The 16,418-nt window shown below is 40.4% G+C and overlaps 2 long non-coding RNA genes across 4 annotated transcripts; both read right to left on the bottom strand.

Moving 5' to 3' along the window:
• Positions 1-378: 378 nt before the first annotated feature.
• On the bottom strand, positions 379-5,911 carry LOC133059344 (uncharacterized). Of its 2 annotated transcripts, XR_009693517.1 has the most exons (5): positions 5,782-5,911; positions 4,241-4,420; positions 3,492-3,627; positions 2,496-2,615; positions 379-1,433 (listed from the first exon to the last, which is right to left on the bottom strand). It is a non-coding gene; the product is annotated as an uncharacterized LOC133059344 (long non-coding RNA). The 2 variants fall into 2 exon arrangements; XR_009693516.1 differs by lacking the exon at positions 379-1,433 and having other exon boundaries at positions 1,802-2,615.
• Positions 5,912-6,676: 765 nt separating this feature from the next.
• LOC133059347 (uncharacterized) lies at positions 6,677-16,375 on the bottom strand. 2 transcript variants are annotated; one of them, XR_009693523.1, is made up of 3 exons: positions 16,256-16,375; positions 9,549-9,653; positions 6,677-6,848 (listed from the first exon to the last, which is right to left on the bottom strand). It is a non-coding gene; the product is annotated as an uncharacterized LOC133059347 (long non-coding RNA). The 2 variants fall into 2 exon arrangements; XR_009693524.1 differs by lacking the exon at positions 16,256-16,375 and adding an exon at positions 15,691-15,808.
• Between the last annotated feature and the right edge of the window lie 43 nt (positions 16,376-16,418).

The raw sequence follows: 16,418 nt of genomic DNA, 5'->3' as shown, positions 1-16,418 counted from the left end.
AAGTGGGGAGCAAACTATCTCTGTCAGAAGGAAGAAAACAGCAATTGGATGAATTTTCAAGCAGTTGGTAGGCCATACCACGTTAGGGCTCCCCGAGAGAAAAATGTGAATTTTGCCCCCTAGGGCCGGTATCCAGCTTGACACACAGGGTGTGTCCCTGTAGGATCCAAGAATGCTCCAGACAATCCTAGACTCATTAAATCTCTCCTGCAGGGGAAACATGATGGAACAGAGCTTTGGATGTTGCTTTGACTTTCCCTGTGAGTGTGGGTCCCCTCCCTAGGTGTAGGGCCTCAGGGGCCACTGTCACTCAGAAATGATCTCCAAGCAATGCTTACAAGCAGTGTGTGACTGTCAGCACGCAGGAGGCTGGGAAAGCTATCTTCTTTTGAGGAAGAAAAGGCATCCAGAGAGAGTGTGTTTTCAGGCCTCTATCTTACAGCAACTGTTTCATGTCTCAGACATCAGACCTCTAGGCCTGCTCCAAGGCCCTAAATTCCAGGGTCAGGGCCATGTGTCCCCCTGAATTTTCCGAACCTTGTAAACACATTCCTAGGTCATAGCAGTACTGCCCATGAAGATGCCGGCTGCAGGAGTGAGTTTGAGAGGGCTGGGTTCCATACTGTGGCCACCTCCTCAAGGTTACCTTGCTCCTCAAATTGGCCCCAGGCGAGGAGTTGAGGGCCAACCCCTTGCTTCAGAAATCCAAAAGAGGAGAGCAAAGCTAGCTCTGTCAGAAGGAAGAAAAGAGCAATTGGATGGATTTTCAAGCATTTACTAGGCCGCACTTCATTAGGGCTCCCCAAGAGAAAAATGCGAATTTTGCCCCCTAGGACCAGTATCCAGCTTGACAGAATGTGTCCCCATAGGATCCAAGAATGTTCCAGACAGACCTAGGCTCACTAGATCTGTCCTGCAGAGGAAATGTGATGGAACAGACGTTTGGACGTCGCTTTGACTTTCCCTTTGAGTGTGGAAGCCCTCGCTAGGCACCAGGGCTCAGGGGCCACTGCCACTGAAAATAAACTCCAAGCAAGCGCTTTCCAGCCGTGTGTGATTCTCAGCCCACAGGCGGCTGGGGAAGCTATCTTCCTTTGAGCCAGGAAAGGCAGCCCCAGAGAGAGTTTTCGGGCCTCTATCTTGCAGCACGTGTTTCACTTCTCAGACGTCAGACCTCCAGGCCTGATCCAAGGGCCTAAATTGCAAAGTCAGGGCTGCGTGTCTCCCTGCACTTTTCGAGCCTTGCAAACACATTCCTAGGTCATAGCAGTACTGCCCACGAGGAAGCAGGCTGTGGGAGCATGTCTGAGAGGGCCAGGTTCCATACTGTGGTCACCAGGGCGAGGGAAACTTGCACCTCAAATGGACCACAGGCGAGGTGTTTCGTGCTGCCCCCTTGCTTCAGAAATCCCAAAGGGGGAGCAAAGCTAGCTCTGTCAGAAGGAAGGAAACAGCAATTTGATGGATTTTCAAGCAATTGCTAGGCCACATCACGTTAGGGCTCCCTGAGAGAAAAATGCAAATTTTGCCCCCTAGGTCTGGTATTCAGCTTGACACACAGAGTGTATCCCCGAAGGATTCAGGAATGTTCCAGACAGACCTAGGCTCACTAGCTCTCCCCTGCAGAGGAAACTAACACAAAATTGGAAATCAACTATATTCCAATATAAAAGAAATATCAAATTTAAAAAATGAGGTTGCTCCCATGCCTTCAAGGAGCCTCAAAAACCTGGCCTACAGCTGCCTTCGGAATGCAGCCGCTACAACCCTGTTCCTGACTCCCTCCATTCCTGCTGCTCATGAATCCTGCCATCCTTCAGTTTTAGTGGACAAGCGTGTACCTAAATGATAGTAACTGACCCTTAAAATGAGAATTATCAACAAATCGTTTGCAAAAACGTTCTAAGTAAATCATAAATAGCAGATGGAAGATTAAATCAAGAAGAATTTGGGTAAAGCTCACCACTTGAGTTCCAAATTATGATTGTATTAGAAGTAGATGCCTTGAAACAGTTGAGAGGCTATAAAAACAAATGATTCAATGCTGAAATGTTTCCCAAATTAATTCAAATTGACATGAATAGAAACAAAACTATCCCAACAAATATGACAAATACCTCCAGTACACACCACCACTTGCTAGCTTTAAAAACTATACAGCTGATACCTAACCTATACAGCTGCCCTACAATAAGAGCCTTAGCTCTGTACATATTTAAACAGATTACATTTTGTAAAAAGTTTTTTCTTGAGAATATGTTACTGTTCTAACATCTAAATAGTCAATTACAAGAATTAAACCTATTGACAGCTGCACTAAGCACTTCTACAGAAACATCAGTTAGCTCATCAGCTATAACGACTCTGGGAAGGAAGAAGCTAGAAATATAAGGAAGCAGCAGGTTTTCCGACTCCACCTGTCCTCGTACATCAGACCCCGGCCACTTCCCTGGTGCAAACCCATCAACACAGAATAAGCCTCTTACTTCACTCACAGTGCATACAGAGATGGTGATAGGTAAAACTTGGAGAGCTCTTCTTAGACAACCATGATATTATTTGCTGCTTCCATAACTTTCAATACCTTTTTGTAATGTCTCAAATAGTAAGATAGGCTGAAAGACAATGAAAAACACTTATTAATTATCACTAAATACATATGATGTCATATCTATCACTGTTTTCAAAAGTTCCTTGTACTAAAACAGGACCTACATAGAGCACTGTGTTAATTTCCTCACAAGAATGACATCCAAAATATGGTCTCTGAACTGCCTGTACTTTTCCTCCTTACCACCAGTGGAAGTGATAAACGACCCTAATGATTTATCAAGGAAGTGAAATCATTACCAAAAATGAAGAGTATCTATTGTTAGTAGCAAGAGGTATGGTTTTTTTGGGGGGATGGGGTAGGCAGAACTTTTATAAGTTTATTTTGAAGAAGTTACTTTTTAAAGTGTTCAAAAATGATCTTGCAGTTTTGACAAACTGGAAAACTAAATGACGTGCAAAGGCCGTTGACAGGGCGCTGGTTACAGAAATGAGAGTGGAGCCAGGAGCGGACTCTGACTGAGACACGGAAGGTGAGGACTGGCATGGAGCGGCTCACACACTCCCCCCAGAGCAGAGGGACTCGGCTGTGCAGCGCAGGCGATGGCGGAGCACACGCCGTCCTCTTGGCTTAAAGCACAATCAGAGGAGGGTGCCGGCTCCTCCGATATAGTTGCAATAATTCTGAGATCAATTCCTATGGAAAATATTAAAGGTCTCTCCTTGGAAGAGGTCATCGCATGTCCCTACCTGACTGCTATAGACAAATGGATCTGAATTACAAATATTACTTTATCCGACACATGAAAAATGCCATCCCTCCTCAAAATATAGATGTATAGGCTTTCACAAGCCTCTACATTTTCTACGGTACATACTCTTCGTTTATAAAAAACATACATACAGATACATACACACACATAAATGAATACAGAAAATACCTAAGAGTTCATTTCCTTATCAGCCATTTCTTTCTGCTTTTCTTTGGCAGGGTGATTGGCCAGGATTCCCTCCTGTAAGATTCTGGCATTCCGTTCTCCAGAAAGCTGCTTCTGAGTCATGTCACTCTTCTATAACCTGGAGAGACACTATATGAAGTTTTTGGGCCCATATCATTAAAAGAAAAAAAAAAAAACAGTTAAAAGCTTAGAAGCAGAATATAAAATATATAAAACTGTTTAGAGGAAGTAGCCTTTTCAAGCACAAGAATCTTTATCTCACGTGATTAACTTGGATCTTAATTTAAATGTCTGCTAAATTTATCACAGAGCAAAAGCATGCAGATATATTATTGTGAAAGGAAATTTCTTTACAAAGCATTTAACTAGTTCCTTCACAGTCTCAAGCCAAGTTAGACTGTATTTTAACATTTAAAAAGGCAAAATTAATACATGGATTGGAATTAAGAAGATTATTTTGTCAAATGTATCAAAAGTGCCAATCATTATGTTAATAATTAACCTCAAGTTATATCCAGTCCTCCACTCAGAAAACACATACAGAGCATCTATTAGAAGCCAAGAATAGTAAGAAACTAATTACTTAAACTATGAATGTCACAGTTCATACCTAGGTTGGGATAACACCTTGTTTGAAATTTAAATAATACATATTAAATAAATGGGATATTATAAATAATATTGATGAAATGGTGTTAGAAATTTGAAATTTTCAGCAACGATTACTCTACCTGATTCAGATCATTTCTCAGTCTTCAGTTCCATCTAGTGCTGTGAGAGTGAGTTCAAGTTGCTGTTTCATTTCAGCTTCTTTACTATATTGGTCTTCCTTTCTTCTTAACTGCTCCCTAATTTTTTCTTATAACATGTCAGCATTTCTTCTATTCTCTTCTTCTTGCTTTAGGGTCAATCTGCAAAATTTATAGAGCTCTTCTTAAAAAAAAATGAGACTATTCACTGCTGCAGTAACTTTCGTTCCCCCTTCACAATGTTTAAAATAGTAAAATGATGGGAAATACAGTGAAGAACACTTAATAATGATCACTGTGTTCATGCAGAGGATTAAGAATAAAACAGCATAAATACTTTTTTCTGTCTTGAGAAAAATGGCTAGTTCATACTTCTGTGGGTGGAAATGAAAAGTAATCTAAACTTTCTAAAGAATAGTTTAGAAATATGGATCAAAGACCGTTTCTAAACATTTTCATACTTTAACCAAATAATACACTATTTTTAAAGAAAATCAATTCAAAATAATTAGAAATGTAGAAATGAATCTGTAGAAAAGATGTTCCTTGTAAGATTAAACATAATACAGAAAAGTGAAAAAGAATCGAAAGTCAATCTGTTGAATCGTGAATGAGGTTTTCGTTATGGTGGACTCCTGTATGATCATGAAAATGATGATTTGGAAAAATATACATTAAGTCATTAGAAGCATTCACTGTTAAGAAGTTACATTATTTCCATGAATTTCACACTCCACAATACTAACGACGTATTCTCCCCTGTAAAATCCCAGAGGGTAAGTTAAAAAATATAAGACAGCTACGTGTCTGCAGTATTGAAGTAAAGAACAGTTCATATATTGCTTTAAAACTAGGATGTGCAGTATCTCAAGCTGCCAAGCTCTTGTTGCCACTCTACTTTCTGATGCCCTAACTGTGATTCACTTCTTTTCTCTCAGACAGTTCTTTCTGTAGCTCATGGACCTTATTTTCCAGTTTTTAAATTTCTCCTCTAAGAAGTTCACAGTGGCTTTTTTAAAGTTCTATTTATCTTTCACATGAAAGAATTGCATCCTGAATTGTCAACAAGCTAACACAATCTGCAACAAGAAGAAAACACATAGAAACAAGAAACACACTGATGTGAGTAATTTTTGCGTATAAAGGACTGTGTATTTCATGTCTACTCCTCCATACACTGAACAAATATTGAGTGTCTATCAAGTGGAAGACATTATTCTAAGCTCTCCAGATAAAACAGATGACCCTGGCTCTTGTTTAGCTTGCAGTCTAGTAGAAGAGAAAGAGAAATGAAATAATGACATATATATGTATATATATAAAATTATAAATTCAGGTACAGTAACAATGATCATAGGCTCAGCGTATACACTCACTTTCACTGTCTTTTAATACAAAACATATCTATAATATGCACAGCACTGTAATATCCATAGCTCTAGAGCAGTCCTAGACAAGGTGAGCATGTATTACTACACTATACACAAACAGGCTTTGTACTGATATTTACACCACGGTCCTACCTTTATACCTCAAGCCAAGCGGTTCTACTTGCAATGTGGAAATCTTAGAGTAAAGACATCACCATCCTGGGAAGCACTTTCAGATGACTGAGTTCAGTCATTCAGGTAGCTCACGTCATTAATCTGTGCTTTGACCTACATATAAACAATACTGTTTCACAATGTCCTTAAAATATTTATAAAATATACTAACTGTACAAAGGTGATAAATAGCTTGTCATTAAATGAAAAACAGACACTTCTTCAAAGGACAGATTTTTATCAAAATGATAATTTGATCAATAGTGTTTCTAAATTAAGTTTTCAAAGTGTATGTCTCTACAACATATGAAGATTTTCTGTTTTGACACTATTCCTTTTACAAAATATTTTTTACTAGGATGATATTTTTTATAATTAACTTTTTTATTATACCTTATTCTTTTCATTAGATGTTTTCTTTGCAGCCCTAAAATAACAAATCATTCTTTTCAGGCTAATATTAAATATTTAAAAATAAAAACAGTATCTAAACTTTGGCTTTTTACATAAAATCTTTGCACTGGGAAGTAATTTTTTACTAAAAGATTAAACAATGAATAAGAGTGGCATTAATGGACAAAGAAAATATATGAATAATACTAATAAAGCATTGAATTTAGATCAAAGGAAAAGGAAAAATATAACATTACTTGTGTTATTTGATAGGAAGCAGTATACCAGGGTTTGTGGCAGTTGTCATTTTCAATAAGAACTACCTTTTATGGTAATAAAACCTATCTTGGAGTATTCCTTAATTCCTTATAAGAAAGAAACCCATTTTAAAGAAAACCACAATAACCATGATATTAGCCTTCTGAGGACTTCCTATGCAACCGCTATGCATTATGATCAGCACTTGCCATATCTGAAGGCACTTTTGGTCCTCACAGTGATTCTCGAAGACAGGTAATGCATGAGGTCCTCTACACGGGGAAAGATGGGGTACAGAGAGACTGAGGACCGTGTCCAAGCCCACAGCAGGTCACCAACAGACCCAGAGTTCAAACCCAGGAAGTCTGGCCTCAACACTGCGGCTCCAAAGCGTGCTGAGAAAGTGAGATTTAAATAAGTCTTTCTAAGTAATATGATAGCAAATGAATCTATATTATTATTCCATGCCTACCAACAGCTATAAATAATTAATGATTTCTGAATCTTAGCATATTTCTAAAAAAATCAAACATCTTTCCATGTAGGCAATTTTTGGAAATCTACTTGCAATAAAGAGTTGCTTTTTGTAAAAAAATTCATCAAGAGGCATTCATGTAACCATTCTGCTCTTTCTTCATGCATCTGACATGCACTTATTGAGCACACAAGATGTGTTAACAACACTGTTAGTATGGGAAGCATGGTTTTAGTAATTTAGAACTTTATGATCCAAAAATAATAATTAATGAAAGATTGTCAATAGCTTTTTCTACTGAATATAAACAAAAATTTCCCCTTTTCCCAGGAATCTATAAACAACATGAAGTTAATATGATGTGATGTTTCAGAGTACCTTACAAAACTGTAGCTACTCACAATGATACGATCATCCAGAATCACCAAGGAATGATCAAATCCTATTCAGTATAGCCTAAGTGTTTGTATATTTATGATTCTATAATTTTTAAAAATCTATGTATGATAGAATTAATTGAAGCAATCATCTGCATATTCAATTACATAAGAATATTACACTTCAGAACCAATGAAGAAGCCCTTACCACAAAACTATACATGAACAGAAGTACTGTGTACAATTAGTTTACTGTTAATAGCTTAAAGATAATGTTATACAATCAATAAGCTTTCTACCACTGGAAATGGAAACAAGATTCAACTCAATAAACACGTCCTCTGCTGGCTCATTTCTAGCAGCATATATACACTAAAAGCTCCCCTCTGAATGTAAAATAGGAAACTCCTGTGAACTCCCTATTCCTCTTCAGTTACCATCCAGTTCTCCACTGCCTGTCCCAGGAAATAGCGCCTGTGCAGCTGTTTCCGTGTATTTGCTACAGTTCAGCTGCCAAGGGGACGAGGCCCTGAGACGACTTCCGGCCAGAGGCCCTCGTCCTCACCTTACCCTTTTGTGGTTAGGTGAAAAGTAACTTGCCTTACCCGAAAATAGGAGAAACACCTGAACTCAAAACCCAATTTTGTCCCTGTTTGTTTGAATTAATTCATGTGTATTAAATCTACCAAAAATGAATTAGGAGATGATTTTTAATGTTATAAATGCTGGCTTCCCTTAAAAATATTTCCTCTCACTATATCTTAAACAGGGAGTCCCTACAGCACATTTGAAAGCTTTTTTTTTTTTTTTTTTAAAGGACTAATATCTGGAGAACAGACAAACTTTATATTATGAGGAGCCAAAATCTATTAACACCAATCAGAAAGAGAAACCAATTCCTAAATTAATGCAAATTATATATAATGATACTGTTGTACATCAATACATATTATCTGCTTAAATTCAGTTATGTGTGTACTCAGTCCTGTCTGACACTTTGCATCCCCTAGGACTGTAGCCTGCCTGGATCCTCTGTCCATGGAGACTCTCCAGCCAAGAACATGGAGTGGGTTGCCACAACCTCCTCCAGGAGATCTTTCCAACCAGGGATTGAACCCAGGTCTCCCAACAATACTGGAGTGCGTATCCTAGCCTTTTCACCAGGGGAATTTCCTGACCCAGGAATTGAACTGGGGTCTCCTGCATTGCAGGTGGATTCTTTACCAGGTGAGCTACCTGGGAAGCCCCTACATTCAGTTATATTAAATCCTAACAGCCACCGATGAAAGTGGATAAAGCATTTTTAATAATATTTACTGATTTCCCATCTGGAAATGAAATAAACTATAAAGTTATTATTTGTACCCTAACAACAAAGGTCCAATCTGGAAGGTTCAATTCTTTTAATAGGCAGTTGGGCTGATTCTATGATTTACTATGTTTCTGAATGCTCATGCCTAAGTCCATCCTAAAGGAGGTCAGTCCTGAGTGTTCATTGGAAGGACTGATGTTGAAGCAGAAACTAATACTTCGGCCACCTGATGCGAAGAGCTGACTCATTTAAAAAGACCCTGATGCTGGGAAAGACTGAAGGCGGGAGAAGAAGGGGCGACAGAGGATGGGATGGTTGGATGGCATCACTGACTCAATGAACCTGAGTTTAGGTAAACTCCGAGAATTGGTGATGGACGGGGAGGCCTGGCTTGCTGCAGTCCACAGGGTCACAAAGAGTTGGACATGACTGAGCAACTGAACTGAATTGAACTGAAGTCAACTATGCTGAGATATCAGACAGAATGAATCTTTAGTCTTGGCATCAGTGACTGGCAATTTCAACAGAAAACCTTGACCACTGGCAATGATTTCTCTCTACACATATCTAGGTCAGGGACCATCATTGTCCTATTGTTCATAAATTCAACTCTTTAATCCTATGATTCGGTATTTGATCTCACCTTCTTTACCATGTAAAGAAATTATAAAAATGGAAGAAGTAAACAGTAGTCAGGAGAGCTTTTTGCCTAAATTCCAAAGACAAGCTATAAATTACAGTAGACTCTAACAATATTTTATGTTTTCTGGTTGAAGTGCTATAAAAACTTAAGTGATCATCTGTTGATTCTAAAAGTCTACTTTTGAAAAGTAATTTTATTTGTTATGAACTTTGTTGCAAACTGTATTATGTTGTTAAAGAATAGAAAATAGTATTAAACCAGAAATTTAAATTTACACTTTCACATACCTGTGAATCGTTATTTTCATCTCCATCAGATTTTTCTTGTTCTTCCTCTCATGTCATTTCTAAGTCTAGTTCTGCTAACAAATCTGTACGTTTTGTTAAAATTACCTAGAATATTTAGATAAAAATAGAATATTTAAAACATAGATCTAAAACATTGTATCAAATGACAGCTTATATCAATCATTTTTTTTTCATTTATTTTTATTAGTTGGAGGCTAATTACTTTACAATATTGTAGTGGTTTTTCCCATACAGTGACATGAATCAGACATGGATTTACATGTGGTCCCCATCCCGATCCCTCCTCCCAGCTTATATCAATCTTAGTCTTCAGCTGAATTTTTACTTCTTTAAGAAATACTTCCAATGATCTAAAACTTCAAGAAACCTTTTGGGAGATACCAGAATTCATCAGGTTACAGGCACACAAACATCTCAAAGATTCATTCATAAATTCATCCAAACATCATTGAACAAAACAATCAGAAACCAAACAAAATTTCGAAATACTGGACAGACACATAAAGCCACAATCTCTTTTCTTCTCTACTTCATAACAACACACCAAGCTTCAGCTGCAACGTTATTCATCTACAAAATTCTGTTACTGTTTTTCCCCTTTTCTCAATTCCTTAAATTGAAATACTTCTTGCCCAAGGAATTATTTTTCACTTTTTAAGACTGAGCCTGCTTTGTAAAGTTCTCCTTGATTATAGCTGTTTTTACCCCAGATAAACAAGTATCTCTTTCCTAAAGTTCCGTAGGACTTTATAGATTTTTCAAGTGTATCTTCATCACCTGAATGTAAGTTATTTCTTCACATGTCTACCCTCTTGGCTCTTAGACTGCAGAGGACAGCTCTTAAGAATCACCCAGGTATACAGAAGTCTTTAGTTCTTTTATTCAATAATTATTTTGGGGGTTCCTGCTCAGTACTAGACACTGGACTTTAAAGACAAATGTAGACAAAGGGGGTCAGGGATGACTTTTCGAGAGAGACTGCCTGAGCGCAGACTTCGGCAGTTCACGGGAACAGCGGGCAGGAGAGGGAGCGCACGGAAGGCTGCAGCAAGAGGGCGACAGAAGCTCACAGGAGAGGGTGAACATTTGTCCAGAGCGCAGGGATGGGTGAGGGGGCGTCAGCAGCAGCTCAGGATTCCAGAGCAAAGGACAGAAAGGGCGAGAGATGGAGAGTCAGGCACAAGTCAGACTATGAAAGCATCACGCGTCGCTGTAAGATGTCTACATATTAATGCGATTTGACGAGTGGTTTATGGTCACATGTGCTTTTAAGACAGATGACTCTAAACACTACAGGGGATGGAATCTCAAGGGCATATAAATAAATGGAGGGAGAAGAATCTGAAGGCATTAATAATGAAAAAAAAAAAAAAAAAAGGTGAGGCAGGCCTATACTGGGGAATGGTTCCAGAAATATTTAGGATATAAAATGTTCTAGGTCGAGTACAGAATAAATCTATATGAAATTAATACATGTACAAATCCTGCGACCCTAAAGGAGTAGACTCTGCTGGTTACTGTTTAAAAGGTAGCGACTGAGAAGAGATTGAGAATCTTCATGAACTGTCTGAAGTTGCTTCTATTTATTTGATGGTTTTCCGATGTCACTTCTTCCAGTGTCGAAAGGATTCAGGTAGGTGATTTATTTGAATTTGTGCTTCTTGGACCTACTAAGCTCACTGAGAAACAAGAGCAAACAAGTCACTTGTAGAGATGTAAACACACACACACACACACACACACACAAACACTTTGAGTTGATAGCTTGTAGTCACTATTCTAGGAGATAACTGAGAATCTTGTAAACGCAAAGGTAACTTCTACAGGTGAGGAAAGAAAAGAAAAAACAATAGGAGTGAAAAAAGAACAGTGTATGATTTCTTACTATAGCCCTGATTGTATGACCAATTGAAGGCACTAAATAAATTGGTATTCATGGACAACAAGTAGTAGATGTGGTTACTCAATAGACTGGGCATCCTAGTAGAATAAGAATTGCTTTTCTATACACTGCTTTTAAATGATATAGCACTCCTTAAAACCAACATTCCTTCTGAACTATTAATTCATTACAAATAATAAAACAAGTCGATATATTAGACAGGTACAACTGAGGAGGTACTATGTAGCAATTTCCCATGCCTCCCATTGTCACTGGGAAAGCCATTTCTAAAATATATAATGTGATAGAAAACACAAGAAATACTTTAGCATTTGGCTTCAGAGGTGCTCCTGCAGTCATACTTAATACAATTTATAACTAATACTTATGAATTCAGAGCTATGCAAAAATATGGCTGCGAAGCCACATTTTGAGAAGGCAATCTCTAGATGTCTACCTAGGTCTCACAAGTAAATGCAAAATCCTAAATATAATCCTGCTACCCACTCTCAGGTATGCTACATGATAGCCTAAATGAATTTACTTTCTCCTAACTCTCTTTGTCATGGATTGTCTTACTATGGTCAGAGGAAGAATGCAAACACCTTTCTAAGAAATACTGTTTGGCTGCAGGTTGCATAAAAGGAGTCAGCACACAGTAGGTTTTGCCACAACATTTAATTTTGGAAATGTCAGTGCCCAGGTGGCCCAGGGCTGAGTGCTCTGGGCTTCTTCACCGCCTTGTTGCTTTCTCTGTGTTCTGGAAGCTGAGACTTGCACAGCTGATGGAGCATGTGATTCCCTACCAGAAACACCACTCCAATATTCACCTTTTCTTTATCTATTAAGGTTGTCAAGGGAGTGTGTAATTTCCTCGGTTCTGTCTTGTCACAGCAAAAATTTGAAGCACCAGACGTTAAACCTCTCGGCGCGTCACAGCTCTCTGAAAGTGTTATAGCTCCATGTTACAGCTCAGTTTTATTTGGAAAATACATCCTGGAGGTGTGAGGGCATGCTGACGCAAAAGACGCAAAGAGAAGAGAGGGAGAGACAGAGAGAGAGAGAGTCAGAGCCCATACGCATGGGGGAGACACCCCCGGCCCTTTGGTTCCTCCTTTTATATGTTTTTTTCCTCCCCATGGGCTTACCCCATGTAAATTGGGCTAGCCAGGAGTGCTGTTTGTTCGACCTGAGGTCCTCACTCCGGTCCTCGGACCTTCCTTTGTTCTATCTTTGTGGGCTCTACCCTTCCTTGTCTTTCAGCCACCGCCGTTCTGGACTCTTTTTTCCTATTCTAACTACCTAACAAGGTCATCTGTTCCAAGTTTGTGGATGCTGACTGATTTTTGGTTATGGGTTGTGAAATCAACAGACACTGATCATCAACTTGCAAATGCCTGGCTCTTTGACAAGTCTCATTACTGAGGCTCAAACTAGTAGAATCCCAATCTGAAAAATCTGAAAACAAAGTCTCCATTTATTAGAATGTGAGTAAGAATACAACTCTGACTACCTCCTACGAACTCTTATGTCAGAGAATCACTTCCACGTCCTCCTCTCCCCTCAAACTCACTACTCCTTCACAGCTTACTGTGTCTTACACGGCACTGCCATTCATGAAGAGATGCTAACTAGTGTGTCTCATTTTTTCTACTTTTTACTTTTCTAGTATGACTTACATCGATTCACTCAATCTGTTCCCTATTCTGTATTCCATAAGAACTTTATGAATAATTTAATTGCCACAGAATTATTAGATATTAAAAATCTTGCATGTTTCAAAATCAGTGTAGTGTTTATTGAAAATGACAACTCTAGCATTTAGGGAATGAACCCTACTCATCTGTTTTGTTTGAAAACTTAGTTTGGTTTGCTACATCATGATAATGCTTCAAAGGATTTCTGTGAAACAACTGCCAAAAAATCAGCTATATTAAATAAAAGAAAAAGAAAGTCAATGCTTTCCATATTCAAATTAATCTAGTTCAAATAACAAATATCAATACAACATATACCTTTGATGCCTGAGAGTTACTTAGAGTGGCTGGGGTTTCCCCTACTTCTAGCACCACCACCCTTCTCCCCAACCCCCAGTATTCTCTGGAGCAACAACGATTTTTCTCTTTTCAATGTAAATACACTGAAGCCATTTAGAAGGAATTCTCTCAAGTGTTCTCATCAACTCCAAACTCACCTCCCTAAGGACTTACTTTCTTCCTTTCCTCCTCTCACTAGAATCTCTCTTCTCCAAAGGGTAATCTCTGGATCTGTGGTCTTAATTCTTCCCCCTTTACAGTCTTTCTATGGATCATCTCCACCACTTCTTTTTCCCTTTGCTTAGCAATGGTATCTTACACCTGTAATTGCTACTTCAACTCCTTGCTTCCCTCTGGCTATAAACACGCTCAGAAAGAAAAACAAAATAATGCTTTTTCTTGATCCTGTTATGTCCTGCACTATCCAATGCTCTTCTTCCAGATGTCTCTAAAGGCAAGGCTATACCCTTGCTACTCAGAGAGCTTGCTAGAAACACAGAATCTCAGACATCCTGCTCAGCAAGTGCACTTCCCACAAGGTCCCCAGGCAACTAATTCAAATGCGAGAAACTCTGGTCTATATATTTATACATAATTTAAATGTATTTAAATATACTTATCAATATATTTAAATAAATATAAATAATTAAAATAATTAAATAAATATAAAATTAAAAATATTTTTAAAATATATATATTTTATTTATATATATATTTTGTTTTCCTTTTGGACATGGATAAGATGGAATCTTAGTTCCCTGACCACGGATCATACCTGCACCCCCTGCATTGGAGAGTCTTAACCACACAGAGTCTTAACCATTGGACCAGACCACCAAGGAAGTCCAGGATCTCATGACTTAGCTCCTTAAATGGCAATCTCAATTTAATCTGTGGCTGACACCTGATAAGATACACTATTTCCCTCCTCGTCTTTTTCGTCACTAGACGTCCAACAGGTGATTTTCTCTGGCTATTAGAATATGTCAGCAGTCCCATTTTAATTCAACATGCTGTTAATGAGTTTTCTATCAAATCCAGTTCTTACCTTCTACTTTTCCATTTAATGTCTTTTTTCCTCTTTGGCCAGCAGCGCCAGATAAAGGATCCACATACTTCTGTGGAAGGCTCCCATAGATACTCTCTTAAAATTAATACTCAGTTGCCTGAAGATTTCCTAAACTCTTTCTAAGAAAATACCCTACTTTTAAAAACTGCCCACATTTAACCCGGTAAGACAGGTTTTGCCAAGATCCCACAGCTGGTAAGTGTCAGAACCAGGATGCTGACTTCAGACACAGTGCTGGATCACCATGCAGCAGCCGCCTGCAACGAAGAGAGCAGGCCCTTCCTATCTCCTTCCACTGGTGCCACCTTCAAACAGGGCAGCCTTACTTTCTGTTTCTTCAAGTACGATTGCCATAAAGGTACTCTGGACATCCAAAATGCTTTGTATTATTAGCATAGAAGTGAAAGTCGCTCAGTTGAGTCCGAGTCTTTGCGGCCCCATGCACTATATAGTCAATGGAACTGTCCAGGCCAGAATACTGGAGTGGGTAGCCTTTCTCTCCCTTCTCCAGGGAATCTTTCCAACCCAGGAATCAAACCAGGGTCTCCTGCATTGCTGGCGGATTCTTTACCAACTGAGCCACCAGGGAAGCCCTTGCTAAAACATCACTAAAGCAAACTGCTGTTGTCATAAGCCCACATATTTATCACTACCCCCCATGCTTTTGTGTCTCTTGAAAAGTTCCTTGCAGATCAACTAGACAATCCAAATGCAGTAATACTTTCAAGTTTCAAGAACTATCTTTTCAAGGACAAAGAGGTAAAAAAAACAAACAAACAAAAAAACCACAATTCAGCCTGTTTCTGACCCTCTCTAGCAGTTTTACACACACACATGCACCAAAGAAACACACATGTGGCTGGCAGGCTGGGACTGACACACACACTACACACTATTGTGAATGAAACATAACTAACGGGGGCCAACTGTACCGCACAGGGGACGCCACATTCTGTGACAGCCCGTATGGAAAAAGCGTTTCTAAAGAGAGCTGATACACATATAGACACATAACTGATTCACTTCGCTGCACAGCCAACACTGAGACAATATTGTAAATCAACTCTACTCCAATAAACACGGAGGGGAGAACGGAAGGAAGAAACAAACACAAACATGTGGCTACAGACTGACCTGGAACAATGCAGCAGTTTTTAGATAAATGTCACTTCAGAAGCCAAAGTGTTGGGTAGGAAAATCAGGATATTGTCATTATCCTCAAATTAAAAACAAATAGGAGCCCGGCGGCAGCAGGGCCCAGGCACTGGCCAAGCCCACCGCTGGCGCCTCGCACCTTTCTCCCGGCTCCCGCCGGGCCCTCGCGGAAGGGGCCCGGGTTCCACGGCCAGCTGCCCGCCCCTCAGGCGAGGACGACCGCCCGCCCTCCCGGCTCAGGCCGGCGCCCGTGTCCCAATGACAGGGCCCCGTTTCTGGCTCACACGCCCCCTGCGGTGCGGGCTCGGCTCGCCGCTCCCACGTTCCCAGCTCACGCTCCCGGCTCCCCGCCCCGCCAGGCTCGCCGCTCACCCGCCGCCCTCGCCCCGGTGCGCCGGCGGCGCTCCCGCTCTCCCCCGACGCCGGCCCGCGCTCCCCGGCCGCCCGCCCCGCGCAGGCGCCCGCCCGGTCCGCCGCCCACACGACCCCCGACCCCCAGGCGCCGGCCGCTACTCGCCGCTCACGCCGTCTGCGCGCCGCTGACCTCGCAGAGGCTCGGCTAAGCTCTCCGCCCGGCGCCTGCGCCGAGTTCTGCAGAAGGCCGTGGAGCCGCCCGGGAGCTGCCCCGCGCGGCCGAGGGAAGGCTGCCTGAGTCGGGGCACCCTGAGGGCGGGGGCGGGCGGGCGCCTCCCGGGCCGCTCCTCTGG

Source organism: Dama dama, chromosome 7 (genome assembly GCF_033118175.1).
Source record: "Dama dama isolate Ldn47 chromosome 7, ASM3311817v1, whole genome shotgun sequence".
In the NCBI taxonomy this organism is placed as follows: Eukaryota; Metazoa; Chordata; class Mammalia; order Artiodactyla; family Cervidae; genus Dama; species Dama dama.
Note: the sequence above shows the minus strand (reverse complement) of the source record. Positions and strands in the feature narration are given on the sequence as shown.